Genomic DNA, 18,838 nt, shown 5'->3' on the forward strand with positions numbered 1-18,838 from the left:
CTGCTACTGACTAGGGCCTGGGTGACTGTTTTCCTCGTGTTTGTCGGGATCCATCTGTAGATCTTGCGGAGCATGCGGAGGGTGTTGAAGCAGGTGGAGGAGACTGCATTGACTTGTTTCTTCATGGTGAGTTTTGAGTTGAGGAGGACTCCCAGGTTGCGTGCGTGGTCGGTAGGGGCCGGGGGGGTACCCAGTGATGCAGGCCACCAGGAGTCATTCCATGCTGAGGGGTTGGACCCGAGGATGAGGATCTCCGTCTTGTCTGAGTTCAGCTTAAGTCGGCTTTCCTTCATCCAATCGGTGACGGCCTTCATTCCCTGGTGGAGGTTGGATTTGGTGGTGAGAGGGTCCTTTGTGAGGGAGAGGATCAGCTGCGTGTCATCGGCGTAGGAGATTATGTTGAGGTCGTGCTGCCGGGCGATGCGTGCTAGTGGTGCCATGTAGATGTTGAACAGCGTCGGGCTGAAGGAGGATCCCTGTGGGACGCCGCAGATGATCTCGGAGGCCTCGGACCGGAATGGGGGGAGGCGGACTCTGAGTTCTGCCGGAGAGGAAAGAGGTGGTCCAGTCATTAAGTCTAGAAAGCTCATGCCTTACTTCCCAGAATCTTTACAATTCTTCGGTAATGTCTTTGCAATGTTCTGGCCAGCCATTGATAATGAGGTCATTGACCATATTCAATTTATTATCACTGCACACACAATTATTCCATTCCGCTCAGTAATGGCTGGTAATTGTACTTCTAACATAGGAACATCCAGGGGTTCATACTGAACATCCACTTCTAAAGGTGCTCTGGAAAGAATGTGCAATTATATTTTCCCCACCCGGTCGGTATACAATTTTGAAGCAATAACCTTCCAAACCAAATGTCCATTTGGATATGTGGGGACAACTACAGTGTGTTTTTTTGACAGAGAACAGGATTGTGAGGGGTTTATAGTCAGTACGAATTGTGAATTTTATACCCCAAAGATAAAACTTGAAATGTTGAACAGCCCAGAAACAGGCGAGGGCCGCCCTTTCGACTACAGAATAGTTACGTTCTATAGTGGTTGAACAACGTGAAGCAAAAGAAATTATGGTTTCACCATTTTCCCCTTTTTGTGACAATGTGGCACTCAACCCTTTGTTAGAGGCACCTGTAGTAAGGATTGTCTTTTTTGCAGAGTCAAATGAATCTAATGCAGGTGACGGTATAATTTCATCTTTTAACTTGATTAAAATATCACTGTGCTTTGTCCGCCATGTAAAGTCATTGTCTTTTCTCAAGAGATCACGAAGACACTCACACTTTTCAGAGAAGTTTTTAAGATACTTAGGGCCATATGAATGAAAGTTTGGTTTTGCGACTCTCAAATAGCGATTTTTTGCGAATCGCTATTTGAGAATCGCAAAACACTATGTATGTAGGATTTGCAAATAATTTTGCGAAACCTACATATCCCTTAATTGCGAATTGAAAATTGCGATTCGCAATTAAGGAATACTTTCCCATTCATTCCTATGGCCTAGAGGCCCATAGGAATGAATGGGAAGACATTCTCAATTCGCTCTAAATCGCAAATTGAGAATGCAATTTCAAGGGTGCCAGGGTGTCAAAAGGACACCCTGTTGCATCCCTGAAATGTGTATATGTGCACATGTGGCACACATACACGCCCACAGGGCATGTGTGTGCATCACATGGCACTTTGAAAAATGCAAAAAAGGGAATTTTTCTGAGAAATCGTAAATTGCCACCACTTGCAGTAGGTGGCAATTTGTGATTCCTTAAGCCCAAATTGCACTTTTTCTGTGTCTCTTAAATTGCCTTTAAGGATTCGTAAAATTGGCGATTCCTTAAATGCGATCGCAAAATAAGGAATGGCAAATCTTGCGATTCCTTATATTGCGAGGCAGTTTTACCTTAATACATCCCACTTAGCTAAATTGCCATCGCAAACGCCAAAATCCTACGAATTTCAGCATTTGCGATCGCAATATTGATTGATACATATGGCCCCTAACCATGTATTCAATTAAAACCCCAAAAATTTAAATTCCACTGTTTTTTGGGTATGGCGCATCCTTCACAGATTGAATTAAAGTATATTTATGCCTGAATCCTTCTTGTGATATGGTGTGACCAAGTAATCTACAGAACTGACCTTAATCTTGCATTTGTTCTGTTTTACGGTCAAGGCAGATTCCATAAATCTTTTAAACACTGCTCTTAAAATGTGATCATGTTCCTCTATTGACGACCCATAAACTAAGATATCATCTTGGAAGCAAAAGGTTTTTTCTATGTCATTTAAAATCCTGTGCATTATTTTCTGAAAAAGCTGTAGCAGCAGAAGCCAGGCCAAAAGGCATCCTCGTGAACATGTATGCCCCAAACAGAGTGGTAAACACAGTAAGGGGTCTGGACTCCGGAAGGAGCTCCACCTGATGATATGCCATGGCTAAGCCAATTACAGAGAAGACTTTGGCATCACCCATGGTACTTAACATCTGAATTATATAGAGAAGAGGAACTCTCCACTCATATATGGTCATTTAGACTGCGTATATCCAAGCACAAATGGATTCCGTCCCCATTGGCCTTAGCCGCTAAAACAATGGGGGCCAACCATTCAGAGGCCTCTATCGGTTGTAGGACACCCAAATCACATAGTTTATTTAGCTCCTTCTGCAATGGCTCTCTCAACATAAGTGGAGCTGGGTGTGGTTTGTGTACAATAGGTTTAGCACCTTGTCTAACTTTTAATTTATGTTGGAAATCTTTCAACAAACCAAGTTTTTCAGATAACAATTCCAGGTGTTCTTTGCAGATATCATTTGTCCCATTAGCACGCTCAACAAGAAGTACTTGATCCTTATTATTGGTATCTAGAATAATTCCTAACTCCTTCAGATGATGCCAACCTAAAAGATTGGTCCATTTTTTTACGACATACACTCTACCACAAGCGGATCTGCCCTTGAAGACAATAAGCATCCTCACCATCCTGACCAGAGGTATAGCTTCTGTGGTATATCCTTCTGGTGAGATGTCAGATTCTGACATGTGAAGGTTAGAAGGGTCAAATCTGTTATTAAAGTCTTCTTGGTTAATTAAAGTGAAAGGGGAATATGAATCAGCAAGCATGACTACTGGCTTATTGTCCAGGTACATGGTACATTTAGGATATCTCTCCATCTCTGCAGACCTTAGCAAAGAGCCCTCTTCTATTTCACTTTTGATATGTTACATTGCAAGCAGTACAAAGAATGTTGTTTGCTAGGTGATTAGCTGCTCCCACATCTGAAACATTTCAAACTATTACCTTCCTTAGTGGGTTTGGTTATCTTAACCTCTCTGGTTTCGACATTAAGCACTTCACTCTCATTGGGCCCGATTCACAAAAGTAATTTGAGACAAAATCCTAACTTTACGACTTTTGGTATTCACAGAAGGCATTTAGGAGTACTAAAATTAGGATTTTGTCTCAGTTAAATTAAGTTTTGGTCTTAAGTTTAACATAGACCAAAACTTAAGTTTAACTGAAACAAAATCCTAACTGTAGTACTCCTAAATGCCTTCTGTGAATACCGAAAGTCGTAAATTTAGAATTTTGTCTCAGATTTCTTTTGTGAATTGGGCCCAGAATGATTATCGTGTGCACAATTGGGGTTCTGAATGTTTGCGACTACTTCATTAGGTGTTTTTATTTCCTTGACAAACTTAGCTGTATGTTCTATGGATTGAGCTATGCTAATCACCTCCCTTAATGTAGGATATTTTGCCAATGATTTGTCTTGGATGCGGCAATTATTTGTGCATCTAACTAATTGATCCCTGATCAAGGAATCATTAACTTCACCAAAATCACATAACTTTGTTAGACCCCTTCGTGCTGCTACATAGCCAGTGACAGATTCCTGTTTTCCTTGGATATGACTAAAAAACGTATGCCGTTCTAAAACTACATTTAGACTGTCACCAAAATGCATTTATAATTTTAAGAGAGTAACATTAAAAACAGCTTGTTCTTCTTCTTCTAACTGTGGTTCTGGTAATGTCTCATAAATGTTCCTACCTTGAATACCTAGATTATGCAGTAATACATGTTGTTTACAAACAGCAGAAAATCTTTCGCCTCGCATGGCAATTAGATACGACTCAAACAATTTTATCCAGTCTTTCCAATGGATTTTTGGTTCCCCAAACTCATTCAGAAACGAAGGTGGTTGACTCAAAGCCGGCACAGCCATTGTCAAGACTAATAAGAAGAGGAAGTAATACTATAATGAAACAATAGTGTATTGAACAACAACAACACCCTCCTAAACAATTAATACTTCACAGGTTTGAGAAATTATATGTAACATAGAACACTATAATGAAGACGGTGTGCTGTCACAGAGAATAAGGTAGTGGCACACAGAGATCAAGATGTCACCATGAAATGTCTATACTTTCGAAATATGTGGCAATGATATAGATTTCATAAAAGGTGTGCGTAACACCGTGAAAAACAATGGTACACACAGGAAGGCGTGTGTGTAGCTGTTAGATTTCTACCCAATGATGAATATAATTATTGTCAACTTAAAAGGTGTGCGTTTCACCGTGTAAAGAGCGTGTACACACACTGTACTGGAAAGCACTATATTGAAGGTGTGTACATCACCGTTAAGGCACATTTAAAACCAAACAAATCTTACCTGACAACTAGTACGTATAAAACAATCATCCAGCAAACGGTTCAATTAAATTGATGGAGTGTATAAAATGAGAAATGTGCGCAGAACCAAGAACCATTGTGCCCGGTACTTTCAGTCACCTGACGATTTCCTCCGTCAATATAAATCTGTGGAAGGATTGCTGGTTGTTGAAGGTTTACACACAATGTGAAAGCGAGCTAAATGAGCAGCAGGAATTACACATGGGCGTGACTAAAAGCGTTAATCTGCCTCAAATCTTTCTTTCTGAAGGAGGCGTAGAAGATACACCCACAACGTGAAAGTGTGTCAAATGATCTCCTGGGAAGAAATACGGGGCGTGACAGGACTCTGTTCTGCGTCAAGGCGTTCTTACTGGAGGTGGTTTTCCTTGCTAGGTGCACACTCCGGTCCGCAATCTTATGGGCTGGATACTTTAGGCGTGAAAACAACAGAATTCTGCCTCTGTTTGAATTTTATGAAGAGGCGTTTCGTCCCCGCAATGAAAATGATGGCTGTAAGACGCCGAGACGGTATATTAGAACTAAAGAGCATCTTTATTCCCAGTCATCCGCTCTCCACAACTGTCAACTGTCTCACAGAACATTCTAAGGTACGCTCTAATATAACGTTCCGAGAGAAAAGGAGGAAGAAGGGGTATACCATTATTTAGGTAAAATGTGGAGTGAGGGAAGGGGAAAGAAAAGACAGATTACAACAATTGCCAATGCTTGTTGCTGTTCCTCCAGGGTCTTCAAATCTTTGGCATATCAGCAGACTGCACAGAGCAGTGGCCACATAAATGCCAATTGTAGCTACTGTTCTACAGAAATCACCCGAGTTTGCAAAGCGGACAGTGGAGAGCTATGATGAAATATTCAAACATTGTTGGGTGAAGTTCCGAAGGGGGTGCATCTCAACTTGATAATTGCTGTTAAACTTTGCTAGTTTTGTGATTTACAAAAAAAAAAGAATCTGAAAGGGATCCTGCACTGTGGCATTACCTATTGTAAGTGGAGGGGTCCTAAGCCCACATACTAACTCAAATAATGACACAGACACTAGTGTTGGTAGAACATAATTGGCATGGGGGAACATCCTTTACCACCCAGGCATTGCATCGCAATGCCTTTACATCGCGGGTAATACAACACAAGTCGTTACAACGACATGCACTGGATGGCGCTCTAACCTTAGGAATAGTATGATTTACTATTCCAACACCTTCCCTACTGTATATAGACTGGTGTTGGAATAGTAAATCATACTATTCCTAAGTCCATCCAGCGCCCTCCAGTGCAAGTCGTTGTAATGACTTGCATTGTAAAATCTGCGATGTAATGTTCCGCGATCATTTTGATCGTGTTGTAACATCACATATTCGGCATGGGGCATGTCAGCCCAGCCCCTTTTATTAGTAGGGTCTCTTGACTGTTAGAGCCTGTGTTGGATGGGTATAGGGTGGGTCTTAGCACTGCCCCAAGGGAAGGCTGCTGCATGACATGTTCAGCAGGACACTTCATCCCCCCGAAATCAAAAAGAAATGACACAGAGTCTAACCTTTGGGGAACAAAAACCAAACAAACCCGAATTCACATAGTCCATCAGTCTCTAGACTCACTCAGCAGGACAGCAGTAGACGCATGGACGGATGATACTGGCTGCAACAGGCCATCTCTTCTCATATTCATACTTTAACATGTCTGAGAAAGTATATTACACTGGTTCAAGGATATTGAAAATCTTCTGGCTACAGGCCAGCTGTAGTCATGTCCATTGTGTGGAGTTGGCTCCCTCTGCTGATGCTCCAGATGATTTGTGGTTGGTGTCGAGTGTTCAAAAGCAGGGTGCGTCAGGAGCGTTGTCAGCGTCCATCGCAAAGCTTTCATTGGTGGTGTTGCTTGTCTCCTTCATAACAGTCTTGGCATGCTGCAATCTGTTGTTGAAGTCTCAGCTGTTAGGCCCTAGTACCTCCTGGCATCCGTTAGTGGGGCTGTGTCAAATCCATCTTTTGCATTCATATAGGCTCTTTATTTGGGTTTCAAAAGACCAGAGTGTGGTCTGTACTGAGACGGCATGTGTTCCACATCTGGGCTGCTGCAAGACCACTATGGATCCACTGCTTAATAACTCATGAAAACACAGGGATAGATGGGTCCTTATCAAGACACACTCTCACCTCCAGGATCAGGATGGAGGCACGGTAAGCAGGTGGTAACGGGAGGACTAATTCTTCAGAAAGTCAATGGTGCTTCGTGCCTTGGTGGCACTTCTACCATGGCATACAGCCAACCGTTGTCTCTGTGCACTCCGACAGTGCTCTGGTTGCAGTGTAGTGCAGGGTCTCTCATTCCAAGGTGGCAGACCCTATTCTCCTTCTGGGATCACAGACCATATGTGGTGGTCTCTGTAGCTGGGTACTGCTGTCCGTCCATCGCTATGTGGCGTTGCTGCTGCTCCACTGGTCTCTTGTCTGCCTTCCTTTTGGTTATGTGCTTCCTGGTCATATGCCACTTCTTGTCACTGGATTTCATGTATTTCACAATGCTGCTGTGCTTGTTAGCAGGGTCCCTTGGAGCTTGGAGGGTGCAGATTTTCTTTTCTATTTATTTTTTCTATTGAGCTTCCCAGCTAGCACCTACAAGTCTTTATTACTGTTGTGTGTTTAGCCTCCTTCTTTCGGTGGCAGCAGTTGACCACCAGGGAGTGCATGTGCTCCTCTGCACTAGTCTTGGGTCCTTCTTCTCACTTGGCTTCAGTGCAGTCATTACTGTGATATGATGACCCACCACTCTACTTATATACTGCAAATCGTAGCAGACAGACGTTAACCTCCTTGATTGGGGACCAGTGGCAGTCCTCCTACTCCTAGTATCAGCAGTGGCATCGCAGGGCACCTCAGCAGGTAGGCCTGCTCCTTGACGCTCATATAGTCTCTTCAGGAAGAGCTGGAGAGGAATGGCCTGTGCTTCAATGCTGGCAAGGGAGACAAACAGTCTCCTTTCCTACCCGCAGTTGTGAAGGCAGATGTTCACTAGGGGGTATGCAGCGCTCCTTACCTCTGATTCAGACATGGGCACTGTAAGTGAGACAGGCCCAGTTCTCACCTAGTCCTCAGCCCTATTCAGGGTCCGTGAGGCCACCTGCTAGTTCTATTCCTTTTTAGGCCTCTCTGCAAGCGATCCAACGTATGCCAAACTCTCTCCAGGAGCAGGTAGTCAGTTTATTTCACATTTCATTGCCACATTGACAGGTGGCTATCTGCCAACATGAGGTGGTGGTGGCAGGGTTTGTCAGGTGGTTTACAGCACTCCCTGGACTCACCTCAGCTTTCCTTTACAGCCACGTTCTCTGCTGCAGCACAGGATGGGGAGAGCTATTCTTGCTACTACCCGCACTTGGTGAGTTTATGGAGAGGGTAGGGCTCCTTGTCTTGGTGTGTGCTCTGTGCGGTTCTCCCAGTGCTTGGTTTGCATCTTCCTTTTACTTAGCGGCAAGCAACAGCAGGTGCTGCAATGTTTGGGCAGGAGGCAAACAGTCTCTATTTCTCCCCATGGTGGTGACAGATGGCCACCGGGGGTGCAAGGCACTCTCTGTGCTTGTCCTGATTTTTCCTCTTTTTCACAGGCGAGGTTCACCTCTCACGCACATGAGCATGTTGTGCTTCTGGTCTGTCTCGATCCGGTGAAGCGGTGAGATATGGAGGCGTCGTACCACATGCTTCTCTTGATCTCCCGCGGTGCATGTCATGCCCGGTACTTATCCGCACTGAAGAAAGGAAGGGCAAAGGACTGCCACAGCCCAATGTTCTTGGCCAGTCTGTGCTGCAAGCTGCATATCTAAACGTGGATGACAGCGGAGAGTACTAATCGTGGATGTCACTCTCCTCGCCAGCTGGTTGGCTTTCTCCACTTATTGCAGCATTCCACATCCTTAGTGCCTTGGTCGCTGCCCTCCTAGAAGGGGAGTTGAGGTGCTCCGGAATCCATCTACCCATCCCCCCCAGATTCTGTGCTCTCAGCATTGCAGAGTGTGGGGAATAAATACCGGGCCCAGGGCACTTGCACACGACCCCATTTATTTGCAGGGTCACCCAATTGGGGACACCTATGTTGCATAAGTGTGGGGTTGGTGTTAGCACTGCCCCTACGGATGGGCTACTGAATGAGGTGTCCAGCAGTACACTACAACTATCACAAAACCACACAGTTCTAGGAATGGCAGCCAATGCATGTTTAGTGGTGATGCTGTAGTTCATTTCTCCTGTCTGCTGCCAGAGGTTAATGATTGAGACTTCTGTCATAAAGGAACATTACTTGTTAGAGTAACAGCCATTGTGTCTCAAAGTCTTGCAGAATGATGTCTCCTTCATGTTGAGCAGGACATCTGGCTCTGAGGTACAGGGTCAGTTAAATTAAACTCTGTATGCCTCAGGCAAGCTAGTTTTTTTCTTTGTTTCACAAAGTTCAAACATATCTAAATTTGTTTGACTATGCTGGCACAATTAAACATTTAGCCATATTCTAACCACTTTGTTCTCAATTCACAACTAAAAAGTAAAAGGTCGTGCAGAGAGTTACATGTCTATTTGAACATATTTTTCTTTTCTTTTTAAATTCAAAAGTGTTCTCTGTAGTAGTCCTGAAAAGCTAAACCAGACACAGGTTTCCCAACTTGGACTCCTATTCCCCCTGTGCAGAAATCTACAGATGGGAGATTGTAGCACAAAGGGTGGACTTGCTCTGCAAATGCACATTTGTGTCTTTTTTTACTTTGCAGGGAAAACATTTTTCCCTGTAGAGGATGCGCTTCCACTACACCGTCACCAAATGTAATGTTATGTGTATTTTTAAGTATACTTTGGCCCGTGAGGGTATCCTAATGCTCAGCAGATGTGTGCGCCTAGCCCTGCCTATGGTAGACTGGTAAGTTGAAAAGCGAGGTCTTCAGCTCCTTGCGAATTCAAGAAGAGAGGAGTAGGCTCTGATGAAGAGCTGGAATTCTTTCCATGCTTATGGAGCGACAATAACTGACCTGCTCTTGTTCTGTATATGCGTGGGCACTTGAGTCCTGCGGAGCGGAGGTGTCTGCCTTCTTCGTAGAAGGAGATGCAACTTTACCGCTAGGTGGGGTCTGAATGTAGTGCCATAAATGTGTATGTGGAAGTTTGAATTGAGGGTGTTTGTGAATCAGGAGGCAGTGTTGTTCCCTGAGGTGTGCTGTAATATGGGTCAAACGTGGGAGACTGAGGATGAGTATGGCTACTGAGTTCTGGATGGTTTCTAGTCTTCTAGTGAATTGCTTGGTGATCCCAGTATAGAGGATGCTTCCATAGTCCAACTTGCTGGTGACTAGAATATAATTTACAGTTTTTCAAGTGCTGCGTTGCAGCCATTTGAAGATTTTCCTCCGTATCTTCAGGGTGTGAATGCAGTGATGGCATTGTCTTGTGCAGTCATGTCCAATTTTTTGTTGATGATTATTCCAAGGTTCCTGGTGTGGGTTTTGTGTGTGGGTCTGAGTTCGGCCGGCCACAAATTGGAGTTCCATGGTGTGGTGTTTTTGCTGAAGGTCAATACTTCTATCTTGTCAGTGTTAAGACAGTTGGCTTTCTTCTAGATAGCGACTTTGGTCATGCAGGCAGTGAACTTGATTCCTGGGTTGGAGTTGTGAAATCTGTGTAGGAGAGGATGTTGATGCTGTGTGTGTGGATGACTTTGGCCAGAGGGAGCATGTATGCATTGAATTGGGTAGGGCCGAGCAATGAGCTTTGAGGTACTCTGAAGAGAATTATGTGGGCTTCGGAAGAGTAAGGTGTCAGGCTGACAACTTGTTTTTGATCCTTTTGGAAGGGGCAGATCCCACCATCATGGAGGCACCTGAAGAGGATGGGGTGTGAGACCGTGTCAACTGCTCCAGAGAGTTCCATGAGGATAAGGGCTGCCATGCCTCCTCTGTCAAGGACCTTGCGGATGTCAACGGTAGAGGTTATAAGCGGTGTTTTTATACTGTGATTGGGACTAAATCCGGATTATGTGAGGTTGAGGAGTTGTGGTTAATAAGGTGGACAGTGAGATGTCAGTTGATTAGTTTCTCTAAGACCTTTCACATGCATGGTAGGAGGTAGATGGGTCTGTAGTTGGGAATCGTGGCTGGGTTAGCGGATGGTTTCTTGAGTGACAGTGGCATGTTTCCAGATGTACGGGAATGATGCTGAGTCGAAGGAGGCATTGCAGATGATTTTAGTGCTTTGCTAATTGGTAGGAGACTGTTGGTGAAGGCGTGATGGCGGCAAGTGTCAAATGGAGACTCCGAGTGGATGGTGTCCATGATAGGAGCGATTTCAATGATGGCCAGCCACGAGGTCAGGGTTCATTCATTGGCTATGATGGGAAGTTGAGGTGAGACGGTGACGGGGTCTGGTTGAGTGTAGAGGTTGTTGTATATGGAGGTGATTTTGTTACAGAAGAATTCTGAGAGCTTGTTGCAAAGCTCTTGTGAGGGGGTGATGCTGCTGGAGGTGGCAGGAAGCACTGTAAAATACTTGATGATGGACGGAGTGCTGAACATTGCAAACACTCACCCCCAGTCACAGATCTGGGTTGAATCCATCACTGTTGTTTAGCTCACTTTGCCACCCCAGTTCAGACACAGCTATATGCAAATCAGTCTTGACCCCTTTGCCTCATGGGAACAGTCCAACCCGAACTGCCAAGCCATGTCTTCTCTGGACCAGAAACAAGCATCCTGGGACCGGTTTCGGGCCAACTGCCCTCATCAGCCAGGCTATCTTGAATCCTGTGGCAAAGTAAGCTAGGGACCCACGTCTGGGCATACCCTGCCAACTTAGGGCGAACAAAGCAAACACAAGGAGATGATGGACAGAGTGCTGAACACTGCAAACACTCACCCCCAGTCACAGATATGGGTTGAACATATCATCGTTTTTAGCTCACTTTGCCACCCCAGTTCAGATTTCCTTGCTTCTGTTAGTGCTGGCATTGATGCGATCTACAAGAGCTGCGTTCTTGGTGTTCCATATCTGCTGGTGGTAGCATCTTAGGACTGATTTTGAAGATGTTTTTATCTGTGGTGTCTCGATGTGTTCTCTATTTCCGATCCAGTGGCATGTAGTGGCTTTTCGTAAGCCTGTCAGTGGCATAACAAAACATTAGGGAGCCCACCCTGCAAGAAATTATTTGGGGGCCCCCATCAATGCCCGTCCCCTCGCAGTCACCAACCATCCCGTAGACACCTTTGCTCCCTGCACCCACATGGAATTTCCATGATACATTTAACGTCAAAGACAATTAAAAGTCATCTTGGTGGGATGAGCATGCTTTACACATATGCACATTGAAAATGATGTTGTGTTCATGTTTTTTATTATAATATTAATATTATTATTATAATATTATTATTATTATTTTTGGTGCTAACAAAATATTACTTTAAGTGCTGAGTGTATGTTTTTCTCACTGACGCTTAAACAAGGGAGTAGGTTTGTAAGGTATGTGCTGATGTAAATTAAATCTAACCACCAAAAGATGAAGTTTAAGTGGGTCATTTAAATTAAAAGGTTGGCAATTTAATCTACTATAAATTCATGAAGCCCCCATTCCATAAGACTGTCAGTTCTCCTTTCCATTTAAGATCTTATTCTGAGTTTTCTGGTGTAGCACCTGGTAATTTTGTTGATTCCACATCCCGGAGTTACTAATATGAGTTACCAGTAACTCTGGATGTCAGAGTTAATGGGTACTATGGGTCAGATTTACAAGCCCCTTGCGCCACTTTTGTGTCATTTTTAAAATAGGAAAAATGACGCAAAATTGGCGCAAGGGGCTGGTAAATCTGCCCCTAAAAGTTGAGTCAAAGTCTGCCAGCAGCAGATGATGTGTGGTCTACCACCACAGGTCCCTGCCGTCAATATATCAGGGTGGCCTGCCCTATTTTAAATGGGTTTCTAGATTCAGACACCTGTCCGGGTCTGTCTTGCCAGACAGGGAAAATTAACATTGACCTCCACTTGCAGGGAAAAAAATCACTTTATGTGGAAACCTTCGCTTTTTGGGTGATTTTCAGAAACAAATGGATGACTATTCAAGTCACTGTTCTAGGTAGACTCAGCCGCCATTGATTACATAACCATTCTGTACTGATTGGGAAAAGGCAGGATTAGGTATTGTTTATGACTGATCTAGAGATGCCAAGCTCCTCCTCCTTGGCAACGGGACAGGAGGAACCAACCAGACAGCTTGTCATGGGCAAGAACCACATAATATATTCTTTTATATTGTTATAGCTCTTTTATATAAAACGTATTTATTTTTTTAATCTGGAAAGAAGAGCAAATAATCATATTCTGAGTACTGAGTAAATATCACTGGCACCAGCTATTCTCACTAACTTCAATTATAATGTGTAAATAGATGTCTAGATCATAGGCGCCAGCAATAAAGTTATGAGGATTGCGGTGGCATGGCAATCTACCATGTGGGAATTTAATAGTAATATTTAAGATATTATTTGAATATCTCCACCATAGTGGCCTTTTTTTGCAATTTAGTCATTTATCCTGCCTACTCTTACTTATCTCTTAGGATTATAGGGGCACATGCATCAACATAAGGAATTGTAATTCCTTAATAGCGATTATTAAGGAATCGGTAATTAGGAATCGCAATAACTTATGCATGTAAGAATCGCTAAATAAATTGCGATTTCTACACATTACCTATTAGCGAATTGCAAATCGTGATTCACTAATAGGGAATGCCTTCCCATTCATTCCTATCGGCCTAGAGGCCATTCGCAATTTGTGATTACCAATAAGGTAATCGCAACTTGCGCAGGCAATTTCAAGGGTACTAGGGGGCCAAAATGCCACCCTAATGCACCCCCAAAATTGGCACGTGTGCACATGTGGTGCACACACATGCGCCAATTTTGTGCATTTTTCTAAGGAATTGCAAATTACCATCAACCTGAAGTTGATGGTAATTTGCGATTCCTTAATGCAAAGTTGCATTCTGAGAATGCTTCTTGGATTGGATTTAGGGAGTTGCAAATTATGATTCCCTAACTGCATTTGCAAAACAGGTAATCGCAAATTTTATTACCCATTTTGCAAATGGCTTTGGGCTTGATGCTTCCCAAATGGATAGTTACCGGTCGCAAAGGGGCGATTCTGCGAATCGGCCCGTTTGCAACCGGTAATTAGCTTGATGCATGTGCCCCTTAAAGTCATTGATTGACACAGTTATATTTTCTGGCACTGATGAGGAATTATTTAAGACTGTAGCATTACCAGCTGTCTTCAGACCTAAGTTAGTACGGTGAGATCACATAGGCCCTGGGCACAAACACTTCCAATTTGCATGCTCACGTTTAAAGTTGACATCTTGTTTAACCCCTTCAGTGCCCTGGACGTAATGGTTACGTCCTCGTCAGTGGTGCTGCTGTGAAGAGGATGTAACCATTACGTCCTGACACCTGCCAATGGGGAAAGCACTGGATCTCCCCCTATGGGCCACCCACCTACAAGCCTACACCAGGGATGGCTTCTGAAGCTTCTGTTGCCATCCCCAAACCCCTCCCGAGGCAATGTGATGAGGTTGGCGTGCTCATTGCATGCCGACTTCATCCTAGGCTGTCGGGGACGTTCTGGAAGCCATTTGCTTCCTGCACGTCCTGAGAGAATGCAAATGGGGTGAGTCCTTCTCTGGAGAGGCGTGGGTTGTTTTGGGGAAAACAGAAACAGGGGGAAAGGAAAGAGTTTTTCCTTTCCCCCTCTGCCTGTTTTGAATAGATTCCTTCTTCAAAATCGCAGGTGAGCCCCCTGATCGTGGAGCAGGAATACATCCACTAGACCACCAGGGATTTTTCTATTTGTTGTTGGGGGAGCGGCCCCTTAGGCAAGGGTGGTTTCCCTGGGGGCATGTTTTACCATGATTTGGGCTCCCCCGGGGGCTGCTTCTGCCACTTTTTAGGCCTATCAGCTCCTCCGTGGTGGTGCAAAACCCACTAGACACTAGGGATTTCATTTTGGTGTATTTTGGGAGCGACCCTTGGGCAAGGGTCGCTACCCAGTGGGCAATATCAATCAATCAAATTCTCTTTATTTCGGTTGACAAAACCATAAAAGATACAGCCACACAAATAATGGTTAAACATTCTAGGCAAAAAGGGACATTAAAGAGGCAAACAAACAAATTGGGAAATAGAAAGTGGCTCTAGTTAACATAGTAAGCTGGCGTAGGGGAAGGTTCAGGAGTTACAGTTCCCAACTAAGTCATTGTTAAGTTGTATCTTACAATTCAGACTGGGCGATGGAGCCACAAGATTAAAGTGCTAGTGCATTGTCAAATAATGTATACAACGGTTACCAAAAAAGCCCACACATTATACATCAGAACATGGTTGCCCCTTGTCCCTTGGCGGTGCCCTTATTCTGAATCAGCAATTAAACAATTAAAATACATTAAATACTACCCTAAAAACAGCTATTTACAATAGAAATAACAATATTGGTGAATAAATCTCTTTCGTCTGGTCATTAAAGTTTTCATTTCATCAATCAAGGCTAGACAACAGGTTAACAGTGTCCTCCTTCTAATCGCCCAAAAGTGGCCTAAGAACTTCACGGTTGTGCAGGCAAAGAGAGGTCTAGCATCTGACTTTAGAATGCGCAAAGCGTCTTTGGAGTTGCGGGTCCCTAATTGTCTGCATACGGGAGCTATCCATTTGCTTCTTAGTTTAGCATAAGCTGTGAAGGCAAAGAAGACATGGCCTATTGTTCCTTGTGGGCATGGGCAGGAAGGACAGCCCTTAGGTTGGGATTTGTTTATCTGCCAAGAGTTGGCAAAGGCGTTGATGGGTAGACTGCCATGTCTAAACTGAGTATACAGCTTCCTGCCTGCTGGCTCCTTGATAATATCAAAGTAGCTTTCTAGTTGTCAGTTGGTTTTCAAGTCAATGAAGGCGTCTGTTAGGCTACCGTTTTGACTTTTCAGAAAATAGTTCCGCTCAACCCATGCCCAGTATAATAGCTTTAGTTTGCCTCTAGAGTAGGAAGGTGAGTGACCGGTATCTTCTATTGGCAGGCCGACGCTTGACTGAAATATATCTACTTGTTTAATCCTCTCAATCTTTTTTGTAGTGTCCAAAGCAGAGACTTCGCTAAAAGCTGCTGCATATGGTGCCAGATCAGGGGTGCTAACCAATCTGTACCAGAACAGCAGCAGGCGGAGCATCGCAAGGTTATTGATAGACTTGATGCCCAGGTCAAGCTTCAGGGGGAGGAGAGGAGTGCTTTGGAGGAGGGACCATGTTCCTAAAGAACTTGTTTTCCACTGCTGAGAGAGTACTTACATTTACTGTGCCCCACAGCTCTGCCCCATAAAGAGCACTGTTTTTTTTTTTGTTTTTTTTAAAACCTTTATTCGTGCATATTAAAAGAACAAATACGGGCCTACAACCTTCAGGCCGGCCACGATACGGTTAAGCACTGATACAAACATTACGGCCCCTGTGCTTCAACGGTCAAGGTTAGCAACGATTTATGAAACATACACTGGAGAGATCCTTGACCCCAGGGAAAGGAGAAGTGAAGGTTAATTTTAAAGTTTTCAAAATAAGTTTATCAGGGAAATAGTCAGTGAAGAATAAGAACCAAGGAGATTCGAGTCCGCACGATATCTTCACCACACGGGAGAGCAGCAGCATCATTAAAACAGCAATGGAAGTAAAATCGCAGGCAGTGAGGCAATGCAGTTATATAACAGGATAGTCACATGAGCAATTACGCACCCCTCCAGTGCCGCCCCCACTCAGTCAACCCCCCACCCGGACCCAGAATCGAAACAAGTATAGCGCAGAAACATAAAGAGAAAAAAAGGCCCATAGAACTAATTAGAAACAGTAAGTTACCCCCCCACCCTACACCAATGCGGAGGCTACGGCCTTCCCCCCCCCCAGCATAGTGCCTGTCGCCCAATAAACCCGAAATATAGACAAGAAAGAGAGTAAGAAATAAAGTAAAGAAAGATAAGAAAACAATACACCTATGTTAAAGGGGGTGAGAAAAGAATAGAACTATTCTAATCTAAACTCCCAAAAAGAAGAAAGTGGGGAGGAGCCTACGTATCATCAGAGCGCCCTAAACCATCGGCCATCTTTGGCTTCCACACACTGAGAACCCACTACCCCAAAATCGGTCGTGTAAAAATGAATTGTCACAACAATTTAGATGAAGGAAGACAAATCGCGACGAATGAGCACAAAGTACACATACAGTTCCAGTCCCAGTCCAGCCCCTCCGTGAAACCATGGCGATATTAATCAGTCTAGCCCTGGCCCGATCGCGGGCTTGGGATTAAGCCAGCCCCTACATGAAGGCCCCGCATCCCGTGCAGACAAAGACAATATGGCCGTATGGGAGAAGATGGTGAAGTAGAATCCCAAAATGGCCGCCGACCATCTGTAGAGGTCCCTTTGTGCACCACATAAAGTCCAGACATGGCATGTAGAGTACAGGAGTTCCACAGAAAGGAAGCAGTAGGCCACCGTGAACGATTCCTCGAGGATGTTAGGTGTTGCTCAGCTGGATACTCTTGCAGACGCGGTGAGGCAGGCAACAATGAAGCAGGCAGCAATGAACGGGGAAACAAAGTATCCGCTGTTGAGCTGGAGAGCAATTGAGCCTGGGTGCCGGGAAAGCCAGATGCAGGCACCAGTGTAGTACGATCACACACAGCCGTTGCGTCCCCGCAAGAGGACAAAAGCACTGGCAGACCCACGCCGTGTTGATGACAGACGGAGCGCTCACGGCCCGCAGCCGACAACAGGGAGTCAAACTGCTCACTCAGCGCCTGAAAGCGAGCAAACATTTGTAAACGAAAGTCCCGCAGGACGGCCAGTACGGAGCCGCATGTCAGCGGAAGCTGCACCCCCACATCGGCAGCAATCCGGGACGGCACCGTGGAGCTGGTGTCTGGTGGAGGGAGGGCGATGCGGGCAGCGGGCAAGACCGGAGTATCACCCCCCAGCCGCGAGCAGGCAAACAACGCCATGTTTTACCGCCGGACGGTACAATGGCCAGGGGGGGGGGGTCGTAGCAAGGAGTCAGTTCCCCTCAGGTCTGCGCCGCAACTGGGAAAGCCAACAGTCGCCTCCCTTCCCTCGGGTTCTCTTTGCAGCCGACTAGGCAATAGAAGAAGGGGGTCGGCAGCCTCCCACAGCGCGGTCCACAGATCGGGGCAGGAGACCCGCCTCACCGGGGCTTACCCTACAGCCCCAGCCCTTCAGGCGCAGGGTGCAGGAGGTGTCTGGCCGTCCCTCCCCAGGCTCATCTGGCAACAGTCCGTGGTGTTAGGTGAGGTCGGGACCGCGGGGCTCGGATTTGCGCTAGCGGGTGCGGGGACTGCGGAGCTTCCAGGGGGCCGGCAAAGTCCACAATGGAGCAGGGGTCCAGGGCGGAGCACAAAAGCACCAAAAACTCCGGCATCCGGGCGGGCTGAGACTTCGGGGAAGTGGCGGCGTGGACAGCGCGTCGTCGTACACGTTTCACCTCGAGAATCGGCAAGGATAGGAATCAGGATAATAGTCCGGGGCCAAGGGCCGACGGAGCCGGGCGCTCAAGCGTCTGCTCCGGTCGCCATCTTGGCTCCCATAAAGAGCACTGTTCACAGCCTTACATCTGTCTAATTTAAGAGCAGGTGCTACTGGCCTGGTATATGACAGGCAATGCTCCCGCTTCAAAGCCCCAGATACCTGGGAACATTATAAAGATGCTTTCTCTAAGTGGTTCTTCCAGGCCATTCCCTGAGACAGCTTTATACCTAGATAGTCGAATGAGCTAACCTTCTCAAGCGGAACATTGTACAAAAACAGGTTTCCCTTGAAGGATTTGGGCAATATATTTTTTCCATGTTTCGGCCACTCTGGGGCTTGATCTGCCGTTATTTCAGTTAATCTAGCCCCTGGGGTCTAAACACACTAGAAGCCAGGATGTATTGTTTATACTCATTATGGGGGCGATCCCTTGAGCAAGGGTCAATCTCCTTTTGAGGGTTATTATTTTGAAAATTTCTGCCTCCCTTGGGGGCAGGTTGCCTTTATGCTTTTTAGGCCCATCTGCCCCAAGGTG

This window comes from Triturus cristatus, chromosome 8, assembly GCF_964204655.1.
Source record: "Triturus cristatus chromosome 8, aTriCri1.1, whole genome shotgun sequence".
Taxonomy (NCBI): domain Eukaryota; kingdom Metazoa; phylum Chordata; class Amphibia; order Caudata; family Salamandridae; genus Triturus; species Triturus cristatus.